This window comes from Trachypithecus francoisi, unplaced genomic scaffold, assembly GCF_009764315.1.
Source record: "Trachypithecus francoisi isolate TF-2019V2 unplaced genomic scaffold, Tfra_2.0 Lachesis_group18, whole genome shotgun sequence".
Classification (NCBI taxonomy): domain Eukaryota; kingdom Metazoa; phylum Chordata; class Mammalia; order Primates; family Cercopithecidae; genus Trachypithecus; species Trachypithecus francoisi.
The window spans coordinates 19,659,840-19,674,954 of record NW_022681463.1 but is presented as its reverse complement, the minus strand read 5'-3'; positions in this window follow the sequence as shown (position 1 = coordinate 19,674,954).

The window sequence follows — 15,115 nt, the reverse complement described above, 5'->3', positions numbered from 1 at the left end:
TTACCATGGCCATGTTCCTATCTGTTAGGATAACCAAGATCAGTTTATCTTTGATGGTTAATAATTTCCAAATGTGCACAGGCACTCTGAACTCCTCCCATCCCTTTGAGGTCTGGGAGCCCATTTCAGTGGCAGCTCCTGCACTCAGAATTTCAAGTCCAGAGGAGGCTTTTTGTAAAGAACTGTCTGCTCCCTCTGGGGTAGATACAGAATTAGTTCACTACACTTCCATGCTCCTTTCCTCTGATATGCCGTCCTGCTCTGCAGAGGTTAGAAAGCTAAAAATCACGCTTCTGGACTCATTTCCAGCTCATATTCCGGAAACAAATTGTTTTCTGCCAATTAGATCTACTCTTGAATGATGTAAAAGGCAGAAGTGAGAAAGAGGCTATTTTCCTGCTGGGTTGGCTGGTATGCTGGGTTACGGGGATGGATATCATAGGCAAAGGCAGCAGCTGAATTCTGCGTGTCTGGTCACAACTTTCAAGGGTGTCAAGTGGCTGCTAAGACAGAAGTGACTGCGCTGACTTTTTTATTGGAGGGTAGAACTCCTGAATATAACACTTCCAACGCTGCCCTCCCCACCCCACGTTCCAGCTTCTCTAGCCCTTTAGATGACTGGGCAAGCATCTAATTCTTTTTTTTTTTTTTTTTTTTTTTTTGAGGCAGAGTCTCGCTCTGTCGCCCAGACTGGAGTGCAGTGGCGCAATCTTGGCTCACTGCAAGCTCCGCCTCCCGGGTTCACGCCATTCTCCTGCCTCAGCCTCCCGAGTAGCTGGGACTACAGGCGCCCGCCACCTCGCCCGGCTAGTTTTTTGTATTTTTAGTAGAGACGGGGTTTCACCATGTTAGCCAGGATGGTCTCGATCTCCTGACCTCGTGATCCGCCCGTCTCGGCCTCCCAAAGTGCTGGGATTACAGGCTTGAGCCACCGCGCCCGGCCTCAAGCATCTAATTCTATGCAGATTCCCTTGCTGCTTACAATACCCAGAGGGGTTTCCATTTCCTACACTAAAACCATACGGATACCCCTTACCAACCTATATTTTTTATAACTAAGATAAAAGTTTCTATCAAAGATGTGGTGAAGAGGTGTCTAGACTGGATGAGCATAATCTATCCAATCTTTATTCCCTTTTCCTGAAATTTTAACATTCCTTCCTTTATACTTGTTAAGGGATTTCCGATTTGGGGGATTTCTGACTTTGTGGGACAAAGTTCAGTGTATATTTGCATTGAATAGTCTTTCCCCAACTTGTTAGCACCCTGAATACCTAATCTCTGGGAAGTGCCCATATCTGTACATTTGACCTGATTCAAAATATGGACCATGTTCCTTGACCTAATGGCCTTAAAATCTATTCCCAGAAATATTCTCTTAAGGTTTGAGGCTATAAATTAGCAAGTTCCCAGAATTTCTAGATTTCTAACTCTTCCGTAGCAATATTTAACATTGCCCCGCCAAACCACATGAGGCCATGCTAATTTTGCATTCTGGTTGCTGTAGTGACAGTGTGGATTGGCTCTTCAAAGATAAAATATTAGTTTTCACATGCAAAGGTGGCAAAGCTTCCTTAACCAAAGAAGGTGGAGGATAAACTTCAGGATACTTTGAGGACTTCAGATCCTCTTTGTCAGTTGTTATAAAACTTGAGACTTGTTAAAACACAGAAAGATATTCTCACCCTTAAAGTCTCTGATTTAGTAGGTTTGGGATGAGGTCAGAAAATCTGCATTTCTAACAAATTCCCAGGCAATGCTATGCTATTGTTCTGGGGATCACACTTGAAGACTTACTGCACTAAGTCTTCCTGATTATCTTAGATGTTGCCATTTCCACTTCCGTCAGGATCCACTGTTTTCTGATTAGTTCTCCAACTTTTTCATCAGAAAGATTTAGAAAGGCCAGGTGCAGGGGCTCATGTCTGTAATCCCAGCACTTCAGGAGGCCCAGGCAGGTGGATTACCTGAGGTCCGGAATTTGAGACCAGCCTAGCTAGCATGGTAAAACCCCCATCCCTACTAAAAATAAAAATAAAAATAAAAAACCTGGGAGTGGTGGCCCGCCTGTGATCCCAGCTACTTGGGAGACTAAGGCACAAGAATCGCCTGAACCCTGGAGGAGGAGGTTGCAGTGAAGCCGAGACTGCGCCATTGCACCCCAGCCTGGGTGACAGAGTGAGACTCTATCTCAAAAAAAATTTATATATATTTTTTTGAGATGAAGGTCACCCTTCATCTGGCGCATGTGGAGGGGCAGGCCACCCCTTCATATATATATATATATAATAAATGTTATATATATAACACTTCAAATATGAAACTTCCCTTATTCTCCCTTATCCCCTTCCACAGAGGTAACTGCTATTCACTACAGATTTGTCTTGCTTATTCTTGAACTTCATATAAATAGAATTACACAGTACCCAGTCTTTTGTGTTTGCCCTTTAGTAATCATATAAATGAATACATCACAGATTTTTCTTTTTTTAATCCACCCTGTTGATGGACACATGAGGTGTTTTCAGTTCGTAGCTATTAAGGCTGCTATGAACATTACTGTACAAGGCTTTTTGTGGACATTTGATTTTATTTCTCTAAGATTAATAATACCTAGGAGTGGAGTAACTAGGTCATAGAGTAGATAGGTGTTTAACTTTTTAATATATTACCAGTTTTTCAAAGTGGTTTCACCATTTTATACTCTCCCCAGCAATGTATGAGAATTCCATTTGATTCACATGCTTACGACACCTGATGTTGTCAATTTTTTTTCATTATAAGCCATTCTGGTGGGTAGGTAATGGTATCTCTATGGGTTAATTTGCATTCCCCTGATGACAAGTTATATTGAGCACATTTTCATCTGCTGATTGCCCATTCAACCCATTCCTTTATGATTACTTATATTTGAATGAATGGATTTTTCTTAAAACTGCTTTTGCGGCCAGGCGCGGTGGCTCAAGCCTGTAATCCCAGCACTTTGGGAGGCCGAGACGGGCGGATCATGAGGTCAGGAGATCGAGACCATCCTGGCTAACACGGTGAAACCTCGTCTCTACTAAAAATACAAAAAAAAAAAACTAGCCGGGGGAGGTGGTGGGCGCCTGTAGTCCCAGCTACTCGGGAGGCTGAGGCAGGAGAATGGCGTAAATCCGGGAGGCGGAGCTTGCAGTGAGCTGAGATCCGGCCACTGCACTCCAGCCCGGGTGACAGAGCGAGACGCCGCCTCAAAAAAAAAAAAACAAAACTGCTTTTGCAGGAAGTTTGCATTGTTTAAAGATAAAAATAGGCAAATTATAATTTTAAAGTGTTTATCTGAATAGATAGTGATTCATGAATTGGGGAGCTCCAGAGGCAAGTAGTTTGGGGGTGCTCCAAAGAAGGGTAGGTGGAGGATTTTATAAGGGGAAAGTAGAAGTAAGACAAAGAAAATATTCGGTTGGTTTAAGGGGAGTAGTAGCCTTATTTGGATCATTCCAGCAGGAAGTCCCAAATTAGAGGTTAGTTGGTGGTTTCTGATTGGTTAAACTTACTTCATTTTACTGCTTCCACTGAGTTGGGTTTCAGTTTCTGTACGTAGTGCTGGAGTCTCCTCCTTCTAATGGCCTTCCAATTAATGATTTTTTTTTTTTTTTTTGAGACAGCATCTTACTTTGTTCAGTGGCATGATCTCGGCTAACTGCAACCTCCACCTCCTGCCTGCCAGGTTCAAGCAGTTCTCCTACCTCAGCCTTTCAAGCATCTGGGATTACAGGTGTGCGCCACCATGCCAGGCTAATTTTTGTATTTTTAGTAGAGACAGGGTCTCACCATGTTGGCCAAGCTGGCCTCCAACTCCTGACCTCAAATGATCCACCCGCCTTGGCCTCCGAAAGTCCTGGGATTACAGGCGTGAGCCACCAAGCCCAGCCCCAGTTAACGATTTTAACAGTATAGTGGAAGAGATTGAGGCTGTGTTCCTGTGTTCCGCACTAGCTATAACTTTTCTTATGGCCCGTATTTTTTAATTAATTCTTTTGTTTTTATTTCTTCTGTACAAAAGGAGACAAGTAGCTGTAAGACTGTTCCCCACGTAAAGTTTATCTTCCCTCTGCCAAAGGGATAAATTGCTTCCTGGAAATAATAAATGTATTGCCTTTCAGGCTGTATTAGTCCATTCTCACACCGTTATTAAGAACTTCCATGAGATTGGGTAATTTATAAAGGAAACAGGTTTAGTTGACTCACAGTTCCATATGGCTGGGGAGGCCTCAGGAAACTTACAATCATGGTGGAAGGCAAAGAGGAAGCAAGCATCTTTTTCACAAGGTGGCAGGAGAGAGAAGGAGTGCAAGAAGGTGGAAGAGCCCCACACTCATCAAACAGCCAGATCTCTTGAGAATTCATTCACTCACTATCATGAGAACATCATAGGGGAAACTGGACACATGATCCAATCACCTCTCACCAGGTCCCTCCCTTGATTATGGGGATTACAATTCGAGGTGAGATTTCGGTGGGGACACAGCCAAACTTTATCACAGGCCCGTATCTTTTGCCTCTTGGAACCAAAGTGAGTAGCTTCTGTCACTAACCAGCACATCTCATTGTTCTTGCTGCAAACATGGTATTTGGGTTTTGCACCACAGGATATGTCTCTAATCTTGGAGGAGTATCTTGCCACGTTTTTTTTGAGGTGTGCACTAGCAGGCATTCTCTTCTGATTCCTGTACTGTTTTTCATCCCTCCCACTTACTTTGGGATTTGAGTTTCAACAGTTTCCTATATTTTGTAATTTGCTTTCCCCCTTTTCATTATATTGTTGCTTTGGGTAATTTCCAAGAAAGAAAGCAAGAAATGCTGACTTTGAGACAGAATAGGATGAGACTCAGCCCCCACCCCACTAACACATTTTTTTTTTATGTCTGCTGACTACCAGACTTTGCACCACCACCTCCACTGGCATTATATCCTCTGACTGGGAGATGTTGAAGAAACTAAGATAAGCAGCATTCCACCACAAATCTTACTCAAGACACTTAACTCTATCCGTGGCATGCACACAAGACCAGAAAAATGACTGATCCTGACCCCTCACCTCATTATAATACCAAAATCTCTGCCCAAGGAGGGGCTAATCCACCATTTTTTTGATCATGCAATGTATGTACTAACATGATTTCTCACTGCACCTGCACACCCTGCATGCTCAACCCTGCACATGCAATGACGTTCACATACCTCATGCTTATTCATGTCACCCTTCTTTTTTTTTTTTTTTTTTTTGAGACGGAGTCTCGCTGTGTCGCCCAGGCTGGAGTGCAGTGGCGCGATCTCGGCTCACTGCAAGCTCCGCCTCCCGGGTTCCCGCCATTCTCCCGCCTCAGCCTCCGAGTAGCTGGGACTACAGGCGCCCGCCACCGCGCCCGGCTAGTTTTTTGTATTTTTAGTAGAGACGGGGTTTCACCGTGTTAGCCAGGATGGTCTCGATCTCCTGACCTCGTGATCCGCCCGCCTCGGCCTCCCAAAGTGCTGGGATTACAGGCTTGAGCCACCGCGCCCGGCCCTCATGTCACCCTTCTTAAAGCACCAAAAAGACCCGCCCTCAGGGAGCCCCCCGGATAATTTCTTCTTCCTGTGCTGTATCTCTTGTGCTGGAGTATAAACCCCAATAAAGCCTTGTCAGGGAAATTTTCTCAGCCTCATGCTAGTTTCTATTAAATGACAGTTTATGAACCTGTAGTCAGTGACAACTTGATACTGCCATCCTCAAAATAGAAATTGGATAAATACCACTTACTAAGTTAAAGTAGTTTCCTTCCATCTTTTGCTGAGATTTCTTTCTTTTAAACATGAGTGAGTGCTGTATTTGATCTAAGGCTGTATCGAATCTGTTGGAATGATGATTTTTTTTTGTTGTTGAGACGGAGTCTCGCTCTGTCTCCCAGGCTGGAGTGCAGTGGCCGGATCTCAGCTCACTGCAAGCTCCGCCTCCCGGGTTTACGCCATTCTCTCGCCTCAGCCTCCCGAGTAGCTGGGACTACAAGCGCCCGCCATCTCGCCCGGCTAATTTTTTGTATTTTTTTAGTAGAGACGGGGTTTCACCGTGTTAGCCAGGATGGTCTCGATCTCCTGACCTCGTGATCCGCCCGTCTCGGCCTCCCAAAGTGCTGGGATTACAGGCTTGAGCCACCGCGCCTGGCCTGGAATGATGATTTTTTTGTCTACTTGTTAATTTGATATGTTTAATTAAAAGGTGTTTTGATATCAATCTATCCTTGTATTCCTGGATAACGTCTTCTTTGTTATCTTCATCTTCTTTTTCACTGCTGAGTTTGATTTGGAAGTATTCTATTTAAGGTTACTTTATTCACATAATTTGGTGAAAATTTTTCTTTTGTTTCAGTTGTAGCATCAAACTTTCTAACATGAGTTGGAGAGATTTTCTTCTTTTTAAAAATTCTCTGAAATACATTATATAATACAGGGCTTACAAATCCGTCTGGGCCAAGTGGTTTTTTAAAGAATATGTATAATTACTCATTTATTTTTTTAATAGCTATTGGCTTATGCAGGCACTCTGTTTTGCTTTTCCTCTCCATTTTAAAATTTGTTGGCATAAAAACATTTAATGTCTTATAAATTAAAACATTTCTACCATATTTGTAGTTGTATACCCCTTTAAAATTCTAATATATGGCTTTTCTCTTTTTTAAGCTGGTTACATTTTTGTCTATTTTATTTTATTTTTTTGAGACAGAGTCTCGTTCTGTAGTGCAGTTGCAATAGTCTCGTTCTGCTGTCCAGGCTGGAGTGCAGTGGCAATATCTCGGCTCACTGCAACCTCCACCTCCCAGGTTCAAGGGATTCTCCTGCCTCAGTCTCCCAAGTAGCTGGGACTACAGGCGCATGCCATCACACCCTGCTAATTTTTTTTGTTTTTAGTAAAGATAGGGTCTCACCATATTGGCCAGGCTGGTCTAGAACTCCTGGCCTCAGGTGATCTGCCCGATTCAGCCTCCCAAAGTGCTGGGTTTACAGGTGTGAATCGCTGTACCTGGCCATTTTTGTCTATTTTATAATTTCTACCAGTAACTAGCTTTTTGGTTTAGTTGCTTCATATCTAGCTTTCATGGTTTAGATGCTTCATATTTTCCTACCCGCAATCAGTAATTTCTGCTCATTTTTTTTTATTTATTCCCTTCTTCTTTTTTACTCTTGCTCTGTAGTGTTTCTAGCATCTTGAGATAAATTCATAATTTGTTTGTTTTCCTCCTTCTTCCTTATTTTGGTTTTTAAATGAAAGCATTTAAGGCTCTGAGTTTTCCTCTAAGTACTGCTTTAGATGCATTCTACAAATTATGATAATGCAGCATCTTCATTATCATCTAGTTTTGCATAATTTAGGATTTTTGGGAGGATTATGTCTTTGTTATGAGTAATTTAGAAATACATTATTTATTTGAGACAGAGTCTCACTCTGTCACCCAGGCTGGAGTGCAGTGGCATGATATTGGCTCACCACAACCTCTGCCTCCCAGGTTCAAGTGATTCTCTTGCCTCAGTCTCCCGAGTAGCTGGAATTACAGGCATGCGCCACCATGCCCAGCTAATTTTTGTATTTTTAGTAGAGACGGGATTTCGTCATCTTCACCAGGCTGGTCTCAAACTCCTGATCTCAGGTGATCCACCTGCCTCGGCCTCCCAAAGCGCTGGGATTACAGGCTTGAGCCGCCATACCCAGCTAGAAATACATTTTTACTTTCCATACCTTGTATTGGAAGAATTTGATTATTGTTGACTTCCAATTTATGCATTATGGTCAAAGAACATAGAACATATGATAACCATTCTTAGAATTTTGTAAAAATCCTCTGTGAACTAGTATTTGGTAGATTTTGTAAGTGTTCCGTAAGTACTGGGAAAAAAACTGTTTCCTATTTCCTAGGCAGATGATTATCATCTCTCTTTCCTTATCTACACATGTAACTGTTAGATAAAGCATTAGAGAAAACTTATTAAATTTGGGTTCAAATTTTCTAGGACTCTCTAAGGATATTCTAATTCTTACTAAAATTTTTGTATGAACTTGGTCTAAAGAGTTTTTAATAGTGATATGTTTAAAACAAATTTTTTTCTTCCAATTATTACTTCTCTCACTTTGTGTTTTAGCATTTATCCCAACTATTAGGTTCTTTTAAATAATTTTTCTGAATTTTAGGTACTAACTTTTAAAATTTCCAAGATTATTTATTAATTATTGCAGTGGGTAGAATAGTATTTTCCCCTTCTCTCATTCATGTCCACCCAGAACATCAGTATGTGACTTTATTTGGAAATAGGGCCTTTGTAGATGTACTTAGTTAAGGACTGCGAGGAGATCATACTGCGTCAGGTAGCCCCTAAATCTAATGACTGGTATTCTTATCAGAAAAAGAGAGGACACACAGACAGACACATTAGGAAGAACATCATGCAAAGATGGAAGAAGAGATTAGAGTGATGCAGCTACAAGCTAAAGAATGCCAAGGATTGTCAGGAACCACCTGAAACTAGGAAGAGACAATGAAGGGTTTTTTTTCCAGAGCCTATCAGTATCTTGATTTTGGACTTCTAGTTTCCAGAACTATGAAACAATAAATTTATTTAAACTCTGTTTGTGGTAATTTACTATGGCAGCCCTAGGATGTTAATTATTTTTTACATCTACCTGTTCTTACTGTGTTTATACAGGCTTTGTTACATACTTCTTTCTTGTATTTACAGATGTTATTTATCTATGTCTGTCAGCATCCTTAGTCTATACAATTAATTTCATATTAGTGAGTTCAGGTTCAATTGGTTTGCTGCTTGTCTTTCTTAGCATTAGAGTTCTTGATATGTTTTGAAATGTTATTTTGCAGTATCATTTTGAGTTGAAAGGTATATTTTTGTGTGTTTTCATTTTTGTTTCCCCACTTTTCTTTTTTTTTTTTTTTTTTGAGACGGAGTCTCACTCTGTCGCCCAGGCTGGAGTGCAGTGGCCGGATCTCAGCTCACTGCAAGCTCCGCCTCCCGGGTTTACGCCATTCTCCTGCCTCAGCCTCCCGAGTAGCTGGGACTACAGGCGCCCGCCACCACGCCCGGCTAATTTTTTGTATTTTTTAGTAGAGACGGGGTTTCACCGGGTTAGCCAGGATGGTCTCGATCTCCTGACCTCGTGATCCGCCTGTCTCAGCATCCCAAAGTGCTGGGATTACAGGCTTGAGCCACCGCGCCCGGCCCCCACTTTTCTTTCTCTCTATACTCACTCTCTCCTATCTTATAATGGTGCTTCCAGGCTGATACTGAAGAACCAGTCAAGAGCAGGTTGATTTCCCCTTCCTAGGTTTCTACAATTCCAAGTAAACAAGCAGCCATAATAGGGCTGTGCTGGTGATGGTGTCAAGCAGAAAGGAGAACATGATTACTTTTGGTGCCTTTCTGGATCCAAGCCATACACCAGCTTTCCCGTGGCTTCTGCTTGCACATGACTAGTGTGTTTTTTTGTTTGTTTGTTTGTTTCTGTTTCTAGTCTATAGAAATATTTATCTTGGCTTAGACTCTAGCTAGGTCCTTTTGTTTGTTTTTTTCATTTTACTTTACATATTGCTATGAATTTGTAACAGAGGTCCAACAAGTGAACCTTTTGTGCCCTCTTGCCAGTTGATCCTTTCAGAGCCTAAATAGCTATCAAAAACATTTTAGGCTACACTTTTATAATTAACTGAAGATAATCTGATAAAATAAAGCATTATTTATTCCACTAGGAAAAGTAGCTTAATCCCTGGGGAAATCCAATATATCAGTATCCTTTATTTCTTTTTTTCCATAACAGAATATAAAACTTTAATTATATTTTCCTCTAGTTTTAGTATCTGTTTTCAGTATGGTTTGTTATACTTAAAACATGAAGAAACCGAGTCACCAATTTAAAAGAAAACTTACATGCTAGAGTTAGGTTAAGTGGTATGGTAGTGAAATAAATTTTGTTTGACGATGTCTAGATTAGCTTTTAGCTGTTTAGCAATTTACAACAAAGTGTTTTTTTCTATTAAAATTTATTTTTTATATATTTTCTATGTTCTCAAAACTATACATTTCATTATGGTATTATTATTTTAAGAACAAGGAAACAAAATCTATAGCATTTGAATTACATGATTCAGTAATTTCATGAAATTAACTATGACATTCCTATTTTTAAAACTATCTGTTTAGGTTTCTCCTAATCCAAAAGCAGAATTAGCCTTCAGTGACCCCTGGTGGTTGTAGGTATGCATTTTGCATTTTCCACGTTCATTTTTTTTTCTTTCTTCTGTGCTGTAGCTGTAGAAATAGCTTGAACAAAACGTCTGGAGTCATTGCTCTGGCTGGGACTAGATGGATAACCCTTAAAAGTGAGTTCCAATATTCTCTGGATTATACTACATCTCCACTTCTCAAGAACTGTCTCTCAAAGTTGCTGTCTTCATCCTGCAACACTAAGTTTCTCTATTAGATCATTGCCATTGTCAAATACACTATCTAATCTCTTACCATTAAAAAATTTTTTTAAAAACCACCTTTTCTTGACCCTCACCCTTCCCTGAGTAAAGCCCCATTGCCTTGCTGCCTTTTAGGCAATACTCTTTTAAACAACAAACAACAACAACAATGCAACTTTATTACTTTATTATGAAAATTTTCCAACACACAGTTATCACTATTTTGCTATTTGTACTATAATTTTTAAAAATTTACGGTAAAAATACAAACAATTTACCATCCTAACCAATTTTGAATGTACAGTTGTTAAAAATATTTCTTGGGTTGTCTGTATTTGCTGTGTGCACTTTATCACCTCTCATTTAGTCTTCCATCAACTCTTATTTGACTTTTCCTCAGTCCTCCCCTAAAACTGCTCTATCGAGGTCACTGACCCAGAGGTTAATGCTTAATTCTCATCTTACTCAGTGATATGGCTTGGATCTGTGTCCCCACCCAAATCTCAAGTCGAATTGTAATCCCCAGTGTTGGAAGTGGGGCCTGGTGGGAGGTGATTGGATCATGGGAGTGGGTTTCTCCCATAGGAGGTAGTTTAGCACCATCCTCCTAGCGCTGTTCTCTTGATAGAGTTCTTACAAGATCTGGTTGTTTAAAAGTGTGTAGCACTTTCCCCTTCTCCCTGTTCCTCCCGCTCTGACCATGTGAAGTGCTGGCTACCCCTTTGCCTTCCACCATGATTGCAAGTTTCCTGAGACCTCCCCAGAAGCCGAGAAGATGCCAGCATCATGCTTCCCGTACAGGCTGTGAAGCCATATGATATGGTTTGGCTCTCTGTCCCAACCAAATCTCACCTTATAGCTCCCATAATTCCCACATGTTGTGGGAGGGACCCAATGGGAGATGACTGAATCATGGAGGCGGGTCTTTTCGGTGCTGTTCTTGTGATAGTGAATGGGTCTCACAAGATCTGATGGTTTTTAAAATGGGAGTTTCTCAGCACAAGCTCTTTTCTTGCCTGCCGCCATCCACATGAGATGTGACTTGCTCCTCCTTGCCTTTCACCTTCTGCCATGATTGTGAGGCCTCCCCAGCCACACGGAACTCTAAGTCTTCTTTTGTAAATTGCCCAGTCTCGAGTATGTCTTTATCAGCAGCGTGAAAACGGACTAATACAGCATGAGTCAATTAAACCTGTTTTGTACATAAATTAGCCAGTCTCAGGTATTTCTTTATAGCTATGCAAGAACTGACTAATACACTCATTCACTCCTCCTTCTTGAACTGCTTTCTTCTTATATTCTATGGTGCTGCACTCTCCTGGTTTCCCTGCTACATTTTGGCCAACTCTGCAGTCTCCTCCTCCCTCAGTATACTTTCAAATGTGTGATGTCTCAGGGCTCTGTCCTGGGCATTCTTCACACATTCTCTTCCAGTAATCTCATCCAATCACATGACTCCCAACTTCATTGAATTCCAGCCCATTCTGTTCTCTGAAATCCACACTCAAAAATCCAATTGTCAGCTGGGTGAGGTGTCTCACACCAATAATCCTAGCACTTTGGGAGGCTGAGGTGGGTGGATTGCCTGAACTCAGGAGTTTGAGACCAACCTGGGCAACATAGTAAAATCCTGTCTCTGCTAAAATACAAAAAATTAGCCAGGTGTGGTGGCGTGCACCTATAATCCCAGCTACTCAGGAGGTTGAGGTAGGAGAATTGCTTTAGCCCTGGCGGAGGTTGCAGTGAGCTGAGATTGTACCCCTGCACTCCAGCCTGGGCGACACAGTGAGACTCGTCTCCATTAAAAAAAAAAAGAAGAAGAAAGAAAGAGAAAGAAAGAAAGAGAGAGAAGGAAAGAAAGAAAGAAAAAAAGAAAGAGAGAGAAGGAAAGGAAGGAAGGAAGGAAGGAAGGAGGAAGGAAGGAAGGAAACCAAAAACTCCAGTTTCTTTTTGACATAACTGCTTTGATATCCAAGAGGCATTTCAAGTATAACATGACTAAAAAGGAACTTGATTTTCATCCTCTGAAATAGCTCCTCTGTCCTTCTTTACACCTCCTCATGTCAGGAAATGACACCAGTTAGTTACTTAAACCAAATCTAGGAATTATTTCTGATTCCTCACTTGTTCCCATCCCCATCTATCCCATTTATTACCACCATAATACATGTCAAATCTGCTTGCTTCTCTCCACTTCCATCTCTGCTGTTACCCCACACAATTTGAGACATCATCATCTTTTACCGGGACTACTGCAATAGCACCCTAACTCCTATCTGGGCACACTGCTTATCCTTCTACAATCCATTTTTCATAGAGCAGCCGGAATAATGCCTTTAAAACTAAATCTGATATACCCAAAAATTTAAAATTAAAAAAACCCGGCCTTATATTCCTATGATAAACCCCACTGGATCATGAGGTGTTATCATTTTAATGTATTGCTGGGTTTGATTTGATAATATTTGTTAAGGATTTTTGAATATAGGTTCATGAGGTATAGTGATCTGTAGTTTTCTTGTAATGTCCTTGACTGGTTTTAGTATCAAGGTAATGCTGAATTAATAAAATAAATTGGCAAACAATTTATCTTCTGCTTCTGGAAAAGTTTATGTAGGATTTGTATCTATTCTTCCTTAAAAGTTTATGTTGGATTTGTATTAATTCTTCCTAAATAAAAACGTTAGAATTTTTCGTTGCAATAGACTGGGTCTGCAGTTTTCTTTGTTAGGAAAAAATGAAAATAAAAAACCCTAAATCTGTTAGCCCTTTGCTTAAAACTCTCTGGTGGATTCCCGTTTTCAACAGAATAAGATTAAAACCCCCTTTTAATAGCTTTAGAGGCACTATGCGATCTGGTTGCTGCCTACCTCCTGACATCATGTTACACAACTGTCCCCCAGATTACATTGTAATACTCTATTCCTAAAACACACTTAAGTTTGTTTCTATTTCAAAAACTTTGCATTTGTGATTTGGGTCCCCAAACTTTTTGGCACCAGGAATCAGTATCGTGGAAGACAATTTTTCCAAGGGGAGGGCATGGTTTGGGGATGAAACCGTTCCACCTCAGATTATCAAGCATTAATTAGGTTCTCATAAGGAGTGTACAACCTAGATCCATCATATGCACTGTTCTCAGTAGTGATTGCACTAATTTACATTCCCACCAACAGTGCATGAGGGTTCTCTTTTCTTTACATCCTTGTCGGTATTTATTATTGCCTGACTTTTGGGTAAAAGCCATTTTAACTGGGATGAGATGATATATCATTGTAGTTTTGATTTGCATTTCTCTGATATTCAGTGCTGTTGAGCACATTTTCATATGCCTGCTTGCCATTTGTATGTCTTCTTTTGAGAAATGTCTATTCAAATCTTTTGCGCATTTTTATATTGGATTATTAGATTTTTCCCTATTGAGTAGTTTGAGTTCCTTATATATTCTGCTTTTTAATTCCTTGTCAGATGAATAGTTTGTAAATATTTTCTCCCATTCTGTGGTTGTATCTTCACTTTGTTAATTGTTTCCTCTGCATAAGTTTTTTAAATCTGATATGATCCAATTTGTCCACTGTTGCTTTGGTTGCCTGCGCTTGTGGGTATTACTCAATAAATTTTGCCCAGATCAGTGTCCTGAAGAATTTCCCCTGTGTTTTCTTATAGTAGTTTCATAGTTTAAGGTATTACATTTAAGTCTTTAATCCATTTTGATTTGATTTTTGTATAAGGCAAGTGATAATAGTCAAGTTTCATTCTTCTGCATAAGGATATCTGGTTTTCTTAGCATCATTTATTGAAGAGACTGTCTTTTCTCCAGTGTATGTTCTTGGCACTTTTGTCAAAAACGAGTTCACTATACATGCATGGATTTGTTTCTGGCCTCTCTATTCTGTTCCATTCATCTAGGTGTCTGTTTTTATGCCAATGCCACGCTGGTTCCTATAGCTCTGTAGCATAATTTGAAGTCAGGTAATGTGATTCCTCTAGTGTCATTGTTTTTGCTTAGGATAGCTTTGGCTATTCTGATATTTTGTGATTCCATATAAATTTTAGATTTTTTTTTCTATTTCTGTGAAGGATGTCATTGGTAATTTGATAGGGATTGCATTGAATCTGCAGACTGCTTTGGGTAGTATGGACATTTTTACAATATTGATTTTTCCAATCCATGAACATGAAATGTCTTTTCATTTTTTGTGTCTCCTCTTCAATTTATTTCATCAGTGTTTTATAGTTTTTTATTGTAGAGATCTTTGACTTCAAATTCCTAGGTATTTAATTTTATTTGTGGCTATTGTAAATAAGATTTTTTAAATTTTCTTTTTCAGATTGTTTCCTATTGGCATTTAGAAATGTTACTTATTTTTGAATGTTGATTTTATATTCTGCTACTTTACTGAATTTGTCAGTTCTAACAGTCCTTTTTTAAGGAGTCCTTAGGTTTTTTAAGATATAGGATATAATCTGAAAACAAGGATAATTTCACTTCTTTTCCAATTTGGATTCCCCTTATTTCTTTCTCTTGTCTGATTACTGTAGCTAGAATTTTCAGTAGTATGTTGAACAACAATGGGCATCCTTGTGTTCCAGATCTTAGAGGAAAGGCTTTCAGTATTTCCACATTC